This window comes from Malurus melanocephalus, unplaced genomic scaffold, assembly GCF_030028575.1.
Source record: "Malurus melanocephalus ecotype Western Australia unplaced genomic scaffold, MMel_1.1 scaffold_19, whole genome shotgun sequence".
Lineage (NCBI taxonomy): Eukaryota > Metazoa > Chordata > Aves > Passeriformes > Maluridae > Malurus > Malurus melanocephalus.
This window is the reverse complement of record NW_026623251.1, coordinates 441,186-451,732: the sequence shown is the minus strand read 5'-3', so window position 1 is coordinate 451,732 and position 10,547 is coordinate 441,186. Positions and strand designations below refer to the sequence as shown.

Here is a 10,547-nt window from a genome sequence, read left to right as displayed (position 1 = left end):
GCAACTTCATAAAAGCCTTAAAACCCCTCATGCATATATACATATCTATCTATATATACATCTGTAACAATTACAGTTGCTAGCATACTTCTGTTTTCAGAAGTGTTTCTGCTGCCAACCTCCATCCTGGTTACCCACTCACTCCCATCCCAGGGCCCCCTCCAGCCTAGTCCTGGACTCCCCCAGTTCTGCCCCTACCTTCCAGCCCACTCCATCCCAGCCCCCAGCTCTGCCCTACACCCCTTTCCCACCCCAGCCCCATCTGCTGTCAGCGCATTCTCTCTTCTCTCCTCTCAGCCTTTCCAGCTCTACCAGTCCCTTTACATTCATCACATTAAAGAAAACATTTCATGGTCATCTCTTTTATCTCCTTCAGTGAACAGTTAATCAGAAAAAATGCTTTCATGTTGCTAAATCAGGGCCAATGGGCAAAGCCAGGCTGACAAGAGACATTTTCCTCTGCCACTAACCTGGGCTAAATAGTATTAATTACAGAGGCTGGGCTTTGATTGCTGGACTGTGGTGGTGGGGCTGGTGAGAGTTCCCTCCTCCCCTCTGCTCCCTCCCACCACAGACCCACACTGCGCCTCCCTCACCTGCCTGCCCTTTGCATCCCCACCCCATGTCACAGCGCAGCTGCAAGCGGGATCCCCTAAATCTTCACCTGGACTGCTCAGACAGCAGCTCAGGAAGAGTCAGGTCCCTGAGCTGGAGAATAGAGCCTAGCTGGGTGGTTGGGGTGTCCCCGCCCTTGCCTCCCCCATGCTTGTCTGCCCAAGGCAATGTCTTTTCCAGGACAGAAACTGCTTCTTTCTGTGTGTTTCAGAGAACCTGAGTTGTGGGAGGCAACTCAGTAGACATCACCCCATACAGTATTTCTCAGCCTGTGGTCTGTGGGCCACAAGTYGTCTGTCAGATGTCAAAGGGACTGCAAAATGACTGCAGACAATTTTTTGGGACAGACATGTCCATCCTCACACATGCCACAAAGAAGCAAAGACAACAGGCAGTGGGAGCAGAAGGCAAACTGARGACAATGTGCTACAACTCAGTCCTCTGTGGGGTGGTCCAAAGGTGTTTATTGCTCTTTCAAAGAAAGAAAGAAAAAGCRGGCCAGACTAGCCCCACAGACACAAGAAGCCCGTCTGCACATCTCTGAGGACATTATGAAGKAAATGATGCTGTGCCCCAAGCATAAATATCCCCCACGTCTTCCAGGTGGGAAGGCGACAAACTTGCATCCCAATGGCRGCATCAGCAAACAACTGGTTACCAATTCTGCTGAATTGGCTTCCCACAAATTAGCAAAGCAGACCAAATCCCCAGACAAAATGAATCACAGATGAAACACTCTGCTTTTTAGGGGCAGCATGCCACTAACTGCTTTGCCCGTCCTTCTCTGAGCTGAGCAGGGCTTTACAAAAGTGACCACAGGAGGAATTTTCAGGGCGGTCACTCTCTGTTTCAGAGACTTCCCTTGGGATGGGTGGCACAGCTGGAGGCCTGAGTCAAGCTGTGGTTTGAGCTGATTAAGGTGACTGTCCCTGGTGACCCACAGYGTCGAGCCCTACTCCCATGCAGCTGGTGGGCAGCATAGCAGAAGCACAGCACTCCATACAGCAGGCACCTCCAGATTCACTAAAACTCATCTAGAGCACCCAGGCATGACAATATTTTTAAATGCTTTTTTTCTTTGTTTTGAGTGTTTGCTGCTKTATATGAAGACCTGTTTCTCCAGCCAGAGTGAGCTGGAATGTGAGCCCAACCAGATGAGCTTTGCAAGTTGGGGGTCCCACATTCCCATCCTGATATTGGAGACCCCATGTCCTTCCTCCTCCTCTGTGCAGCATCTGGTTTTCACCCTGCCTCCTGAGTCAATGCTTTGCTCTAGCTTCCACAAGCACAGGGAGAAGGGGTAGATCTGGTCCATTTTGCCCCAGTCCACACTGATCTTCTATGTGCTCTTCTCGAGGACACACGGACCTGGTTTTTCCAGACAGCAACAACAGGTTGGAGTCTCTATCAGGGCAAATCAGCACACAGCCTTGGAGATCTGCCAGCACAGTCTGGCCTCTTAGACACATTAGCTCTGAAGAGCAAGAATTGGAGAATTTGGAAAATACCTGGGGTGATCAGGGCCCAAAAACCAAAGTCAGCTAAACCTTGATATAGCAGTAACTTGCATGGATCCAGATGCTCAAGACAAGTTTACTCCAAGTTTTTTTGGGAACAGGGTCCTTTGGACTACCTGGATCTCTCGGGCAAAGGATCTCAGACTTGTCAATAGCTTCAYTCACACCTTCAAATTATAGTGCAGCACTTAAGCAAATGAAATACCCAAGTAACCTAATGAGGTAGTTGTCCCCACACCACTCCTTTCAACATTCAGATGTGTTTTAAGCTGACAGTGCTGTATTTATAGACATAGTGTAGCAGTTACCGTGCAACACCCTGGAAGAGCTGTTTAGGAGGCAGAAATAGGCATTTTGCTGTCTAGGAGGGCAGTACAGAGCCTAGGGGACAAACACATCCTCAGGCAACATGCAACAGTGAGGGAAGCTAAAGCTTGAGTGGCCATTGCTGAGTTTAGTTAAGRGCCTGTTGATATGAATGACAGCTCAGAGTCCTTGTCGCATCATAATTCARACTATGAACAATGCAGTGGCTTTTTATATTAACTTCAGATATTAAGGACTCTCTTCATTGCCAGAAAGATGAGAAACTTTTCCTTTTTTTTTTTTTTAACAGTGAAAATATAGAAGATAAGAACAGCTTGGATCAAATCCTCCATCTTGCCCAAAGTTTTCTGGCAGGCCAATTTTTGGTTGCTTCTGAGAGACAGGCAAAAAGCTTTGCACGAGTGGGATAATGCCCTTCCAAAGGAGTTTCTTCCTCAGAAGTTCTCTCTCTTGCTTAGAAGTTGTCTTCTGCCTTGAGGCAGGGTGCTTTCTGTCCAAAGCTACTTGATTTGACTTTGTTCTTTGTTTATTTTCAGCTCTGGAGGAGGCTGTCACTGTGAATAATGGGTGTTTGGTACTGGAACAAAATTGTCAGATGAATATTGTCTTCTGTGGTAAATTCCAGGGCTGCTCGATTGCAAGACAAATCGTACCTTCCTGGAGTGGGTGGCTGGTGCCTTTGGAGATGGTACTGGGTGCCTGTGCAGCACATCCCTGTCAGCCCACAGAAGGTCATAACTCCCTGCTGAAGTTCTGCATGGGAGGGCCAGGCCATTCTCCAGCCTGAGCACTGAGCTGRGCCTGCCTGAAGCCCTCCTGAGCTCCACACTTGGGAATCTGCTGCCACATGGTGGCATACACTCTCTCTTCCTGGCCCTGGGAATCCCTCCTTGGCTTCCAAGAGATAGCACATGTGGAAAGAGCACTTCTGAGCTCTGCATTGTAACTAGCTCACCAAGTTTCCAAGGGACCCATTCTGGAGCTGCTAGAAGCTTTTCCAAGAGCATTATTTCTTATTTAGAGCTACACAAAAGTATGAGGAGTGCTGGCAAAAAATCTGAGAGGATCTCAGGTGTTTTGGAGTCAGCAGGTAGGATTTGTAAATGAAAGCCCTTTAGCTAACCTGAAAACACAAGAAATAATTCCACAAAGCAGACCAAAGTCTGCATCCACCTTCCTGAATTTCTGCTCTGCAGAAGATGCAAAGGCAGTACCAGGCAGAAAAAGAAACTAGAGAGATCATTCCTCTTCCTGACAAAAGCAGAAAGGTGATTGTCACAGGAGATGGTGAAGAGCATCGCTCGCTCTGTCTGTGTGCAGCACTTTCAGTTTCCAGCAATGTTCCACTCCTGGAGGCTGCAGGTTGCTTTGTCCTGGGTCAGGCAGCTGCGTTCCACTGAGAGAGGATGCATTTGCAAGGCAGCTGCTCAAAACAAGGCTGACTGCTTCCTTCCAGAAGGGCAGTGTGCCTGTGGGTGGAAAATCCGTGGGAAGTGCCCTGGGGCCACCTTTGCTCAGGAGGCTGTGAGGCAGCRTGCTCAGAGCCTGTCATTCCCACCGTGCTCTGTGTAGAGCATGGAGACAGCAGCTTTGCAGGCTTGGCTGGCTGGGAAATGCAGGAAGCCATCCAGCCCAACAGGGAGGGTGGCAGGGCAACGGACCTGCCCAAAGGGTCACCTCGGTACAGCCACTTAGTTTGCAAAGGACTTCGGGGAACTGGGCCCAAACCAATAATGCCTGGAGTCTGGAACAGAAATACTCATGCCTGGCATCGATGRCATTCCTGCTCTCCTCCGCACCAAGACAAAGTTGAAATCCATCCAGCAGCAGCTCCTGGACACGGGAAAAATACAGATTCTGTGAAAATGGCAAGTTGCCACAGACCTTCCTCCCATCCCACCACATCCCATGCCCATTGGGAAAAGCTGCACCTATTTCCTCTTCCAGCTTTACCCCTGCTGCAGTTCTCTGGCAGTGAGAATAATGCAGGGAGCAACACAGGATGGGCACGCTGACGTTGAGAGCAGTAAAGTGTGAGAGAATAAGGATAGGGAGGTGTGACCCTAGGGAGGAAGAGGGACTGTCCAARATGCAGAATGGGAGGCAGGGACGGGAGGGGGAAAAGAATAAAGGTGCTGTGGGCAACATATTAGGAAACTGTGCTGTGGTGGGATTTTTGTGTTGGCAGGACACTGGTGCCCAGAGGCACTGAGTGCTCAGGCTTGCAGAGCAGGGATTGGAAGGACCATCTATCCAGCAGGCCAAGTAAATGTCTTCATGACACATCACAGAGCTGCCCCATCTCCTGCCTCTGCTGCTCCTCAGCTGCCTGAGCTGCAGGGGAGAAAGGGGTGGCCAGGAAAGGGATTTTGCAGATGTTGGGACAAAATATGTAACAAGGCTATTGCAAGCTCAACCGCTGTAATTCCATATGGTTTGGTGTCCCAGGGCAGTACAAGCAAATAAGAGGGAGGCTTTGAGATTACTGGTATCCAGCTATGGAGCAGGCAGGCACCTAGGAAGAGCTCTGGAACCATGCCGTGGCCTGTGTGGCAGCAATCAGGCCACTTATTGTCAACTGTGCCTCTGTTCCTCTCCTCATGGGGACGGGCTAGCCCTCTGCCCCAGATCCTCTGTCCTCGTTTCTGCTCTTTGTGCTTGCCTGCTGCATCCTGTTTCACGGAAAAGGATTCACCGTGTGGGGCAGGGCCACGTCTGTGCCCTGGGGGCTCATGCTGTGCCGGGGAGACCTCAGATATCAGTGAAACCAGCCTGGGTGATTAACAGCGGCAGAAGGTGCTGCAGAAGTGCTCGGGTTGATTCCCAGCAGAGGCACTGTGTGAAGGGGTGAACACATCAAAGGGTGTCTCCCTTTCATCTCGCTGCTCCGAGCAGACGGCTCTGAAGCATCTCTTCCAAGGACAGTATGGGGGAGAAGTCTAATAACCTTACAGTGTGGAGCCCTGCCAGCGCTCCCAGTGGCCGCTGTGGCGGCAGCTAAAGGGGCGCCTTCTCTGCTTCCACCCTAATTGCCCTTAATTGGCTCCTGCCTGCTGGCAGCAGAACGGCAAGGGCTCTCCAAGGATCACTGCACAAGAGTGACAGCGATTGGAGAAGGATTGTCAGCGCCTGCCTTGCCCCACCTCCACCACACTCTCCCCCACCCACCAGAGCAGTACAACAACCTTTCCAAGTACGGGAWTTTTTTGTCAGGACATGACTTTGTCTTTCCAGGCCCCATTGTGCTGGAGGGGGCTTTGCCAGGGAGCTGGGGCAGGGATTAAGGCAGGGTCTGTGTCCCAAACCCAGAGGAGGGGCTGTGTGGCCTTGTGCTAAGGGTGATATAAGCATTGTCCCTTCATACAGCACTGTGGCCGTCCTGCCCAAGAGCACTGCTGCTGCTCTGCCATTGCCAGGGCCTCCTGTGCAGGTGATCAGAGCCTTGAGGTCCCCCTGCAGAACCAGCACACCAGGGGATTCAGCCCTCAAAACCCCAGTTTCCCTAGAGAGAGGTGCTGGTGTCCCGGGGCAGCCAGGTAGGAATGGTGCTGCATCCCAGTGTGATCTCCTGGCTGTGGCTTGCACTGTTATCTTGGGGACGTGGACAGGTGGTAAGGAGGGCTCCTCTCTGTCCCTGCTCCACATCCCAGTGCTGGGTGAGGGCACACAAAGCAGAGGGTCCCTGAAACTCCCCTTCCCCTGTGAGGGTTTTCCAGGACACGCTGGCCCTTGGCTCATCTGGCCCCAGTTTTCTGTGGCAGACCTCCTCACACTTTCCCTCTCCGCCTGACACCCACACAAACCATCCCCTGGTGTGAACAGGAGGGTGGGAAGCTGCAACACAAAAAGGACCTTATAGCCCTGACCAGGCATGTCCCCATCAGACTGCTGCTCTGCTCCTGCTCCCAGCCAGGACAAACCCTTGCTGCAGCAGCAAAATACAGCCGAGACATCTTCTCATCTTCACATGGTTCCCACATCCTGGCCAGGGCCGGTGTCCACAGGCAGCAGGTGTCATGTGAGCAACATGCTCCATGGCAGACTGGCAGGGGCATGGAAATGCAAACAGGGCACAAATTCAGTTATGATGGAGGGAGCTGCAGTGTCTTTCCCACTGAGGTTATTTTTAAACTGTTTATCAAAGGCTTGCTGCTCTTGGCAGCAGGGTCGGCTATTTTTGGATGCCTGCTTCACCTCTCCTCGGAGATGTGCTGGCATAGGCTTGTCCCTTCTYTTGCCTGGCACCCTCAGACCTCCCGTGGTCTCTGAGGTTTGCCCCGCTATGGTCACTGCTGTTTGCTTCCTCGCATGTCAAGGGACTTTTTAAGCAGGAGGTCTGAGCTCAGGCACAGTCTCATAATTAGTCCTTATTAGCAAAGCCCCTCTCATCCTCTCCTGCTGTCAGTGGTGACACAGCTGCTTGGATATGGGCACAATACACACTTGTGCCTGCTACTCTTCTTCAGGATTGGTGACATTTGTCCTGACCTAAGTCTGGCACCCTGGAGCTTTGCATTCAGGTTTTGTCTCTGCTRTTGGCTTTCCACTTGCTGCTGCCACATCCCTTCATCTGTCTAGAAGAGCAAAGCCATGTTTCCCTCCTCCACAGAATTGCTGGGACAAGTAAGTGGGACAGAATGACTGAAAACTCRGCCCTCACAGGGCTCTTCTCTGTGGATGGGTGAAGCACAAACTCACTGAGGTGCAACACTGGCAAAGGTGGTCTGGTGAGGCAGGGCTCAAAGCAGGTGAAGGGAGGCAACAGTGTGGCTGTGTGTTGAAATCAGTGAAAGCACAGACTGGAATGGGAATGCAAAGCAAGCCATCAGGCTCTGAGGTTARTAATAGGCTGTCTGAGTGTTGACTGTGTAAAAGAAAATCAGYCCTTAAAAGAAGCTCACTGGCAGTGCTTGGCCCTGACAGAATAATCCACAGGAGCCCAAACAAATGACTGGCCTCGTTACCGACYGCAGCCTCAAGCATGCCTTGAGACACGCTGGGCTCACATAAAGAAATCAGCACTGTCCACACTGCCCCTGCAGTACCAGAGAAAAAGACTTGGAGAAGTTTCCCAAGAACATCAACAATTTCAGGGACTTCCTTTTGTTAACAAAGCACAAACCTTCTGCTGAAGAAARATTTTCTTCATTCAAATATGATTTTGGAAAGCCAAAGGTACGTGCAGGCCAGGAGATTCTCCTCCAGGAATGAGGACAGAAGAAAACCAGCGCTGGCAGTGAGAGATTTGTACTCATTTGTGAGAYCTGGACTCAAAGAGAACGGATGTGTCTTTTCTTACAGGAAGTGACTGGATGAAAAGGTGAAAACCACTTACTTGGGCTGGTTAGGAAGCTTTAAGCTATACAAGCACACATGATTGCACTTTCCAACCCTGAGAGTTAATGGACRGATTTCTCTGAAATGAGAGACTGGGGATCTAAAAGCCTCACTGGCTTAGGCTTCAGAGAAAATGAGGCAGAGCCGAYTGTGACCTGTGACATCCACCACCCTGTCAGCCCTGTGCCTCACTGTTCACCATCTCCATGGACAAGATAGTCAGAGGGGGCTGGAAATGCTGCCAGACCAACAGCTAAGAGCTCAGGGGGAAAATCCTCAGCGTAAAGGATCGAGGGACAAATGGCAAAGGAGAAACATCAGTGAGGGAAGGGAGATGCACCTCCACGCTGAGGACACAGAACTGTATCCARCAGCACCCACAAGTGCTGGAGTGTGTGTAAGACCGCTATGCCAGCACAAGGCAGTGTGCCTGGGAAAACAGGCATTCTGATTTCTAAACAAGTCAGGAATAAAATGGGCAAGGCCACTAGGCAGCTCCTGCAGACATGCGCCAGGGGAGGTGACAGCAGCATGTGGCTGGCTATGGGGAACAGCTCTGTCAGTGTGGCCAGGACAAGTTTCATGGGGATCACATGCTCATGGAGTGAGTGCCTCTGGTGCACTAAGGCTGCTGGCACAACATGCATTGCTGGCATGAGGACTCACTGAGGCAAGTTGCCCCCTGACATCAGTGGGCATGTTGGATGTGAGCGGACATTCCCTCGGTGAGTGAATGTGATGCCACGCTGTGTCATCAGGAGAGGGTGCAAAGGAAAAATCACACCCTTGACCTTTCTTCTTAGCAACAGGGGGAGATTCACTGTGAGCAGTAGGGTGATCAGGAAGTCTAAGGGAAGCRTCCATGAGAACCTGAGTCTGCCTGGATGAGGAATGAGTTCACTGTTTCCAGTCAGAGAACTCAACAGGACAGAGTTTCAGTAAGGAAACAAATGGAAGGCAAAAATGAAATCAAATGTGTTGGATCCCCCTCAAACCTGGGTTGCCTTCTGCCCTGGGCCACCGACAAAAGAGAGGTGAGAAAAATGCATCAGAGGGCTTTGCACAGTACAGTGGCAAAGAGCCTGTCRTGGCACCCTTGCCTTCCTGGGGTCATGACAATACAGAGGTATGTTTCCCTGAAATCAGCACACAGAGCTTGGACTGGAAAATATGTGAATCAGAAAGCTGGGAGAAAAGGGCTTGGCACAAGGTGGAAAAGAGACAGGAATTTAAAGGAACAGTGGGGAGAGGGATATCATCCTGGGCATCACAGAGAACACTAACAAACATGAATGCAAGCAACGCCTGCACACTACTAATGTACAGAAGGGTCCTGGAGCCTCCCTTTTAATCCATATGTCATTTGAGCTGACAAGACATAGGCCCTGCATATAGGCCCCTTCATCTGACAATGTTTCTGTCAGAGAGTTTCTCATTACCAGCCATCACTGTGTTTTGTACGATGTCCTGATGGGCCAGCCACCTACCCCAAAATCTGGGCCAGGTCACCCAGCCCTATGCGTCACAGCAAGACCCTGATGTGACACAGGAAAGGAGGGGAAGCAAAGACTTAGTCCATGTTGGCAGAGGCGCAGGGGTCCCAGCCCCACCTGGCAGCAGAACCCTTCTGCTTTGGGCAGCAGGAGCCAGGACAAAGACGCAGTCGTAGGCACAGCAGCTGCTTGGAGCACGCTGCCCTCCCATGGGGGACATGCTCCCTGCCTGGCACGGAGACCATCAGCTCCTCCTTTGTGGAGCAAACAAAGAGCAGAAGGAGGGAAGGAAGTGACTTCTCTGGAAGCGATTGTGGTGCTGGGACGAGCACCCATCTCTTTCCAAACAGACRGAGCAGTGATGCCCCCGGTTCTTCTCCCACCCCCTGTTGCCTCCCATTCACCACCCGCATCCCCTCTTTCTGTGCCCTCCACCTCTCCTTATGCAACAGGGCGAATGGGAAAAAAAAAAGAAGCAAAAAGAAAGCCAGAGCGAGGGAGGGAGGAAGCCGATGGGGCACTGGCTGGCAGGCAGACAAGGAGCGCGGCAGGGGCGGCTGAGAGCCCGGGACAGGCGGCCTCTGCCAGGGCCTTGTGTGCTGCGGGCATGTACGTGCGGTCAGCAACGTGCGAGTGCCGTGAGCGGGGCCGGGCACCCGCGCCGCCCGGGCTGGCAGCCGCCCTGCGCTCCGCTGGGGAGCGGGGCTCCCTGCACGCAGCCCCCATGCTCGGCACGCCGCAGGGCAGTGCTGGGTGACAGGCTGCTCGTCCCCGGCCAGCCCCGGCGGGGCAGCGAGTGCCACCGCGCACATCCCCGGCCGCTGCCATCCAGGTGGCCGCGCGTTTCCGAGCAGCAGGTGCGCGATTCCCTCTCACCGCCTGCTCGCCAGTTCTGACCCAAGAGGGGGAAACAGTGACCTCCGCTGTCCCAAGGCCACATGCCTCCTCCCACTGGCCCGGGTGCGATGCCGTGCCGGGGATCACGCTGCTGCTGCTGCTCCCTTSTGCTTGTGTCAGCAGTTTCAGAGCGGTTCCCAGCCCGGCACAGCTCCCACAGAGCACCAAAGCTCCCTCCCTCCGCTCAAACCCCTGCATCCTGGACACCTCCTGCACGCCTCTTTGGGAGCATCCTGCCCTGCTCCCACTTTTCACCCACCAATTCAGGGGCAAAAGGAAGTCCCACTTGCGCCCCCTACCCAAAAATGCCTCCACAATTTACCCAAAACTCATATTCTACACTCAGACACAATTTCCCCAT

At 52.3% G+C, this 10,547-nt stretch overlaps 1 long non-coding RNA gene across 1 annotated transcript in view; it reads right to left on the bottom strand.

Moving 5' to 3' along the window:
* Nucleotides 1–266: 266 nt before the first annotated feature.
* Nucleotides 267–10,547, bottom strand: part of LOC130588797 (uncharacterized) — a 26,986-nt gene continuing 16,705 nt past the window's right edge. Inside the window, exon 3 of the long non-coding RNA XR_008967026.1 lies at nucleotides 267–4,292. This is a non-coding gene — a long non-coding RNA (uncharacterized LOC130588797). The remainder of the gene's footprint in view (nucleotides 4,293–10,547) is intronic.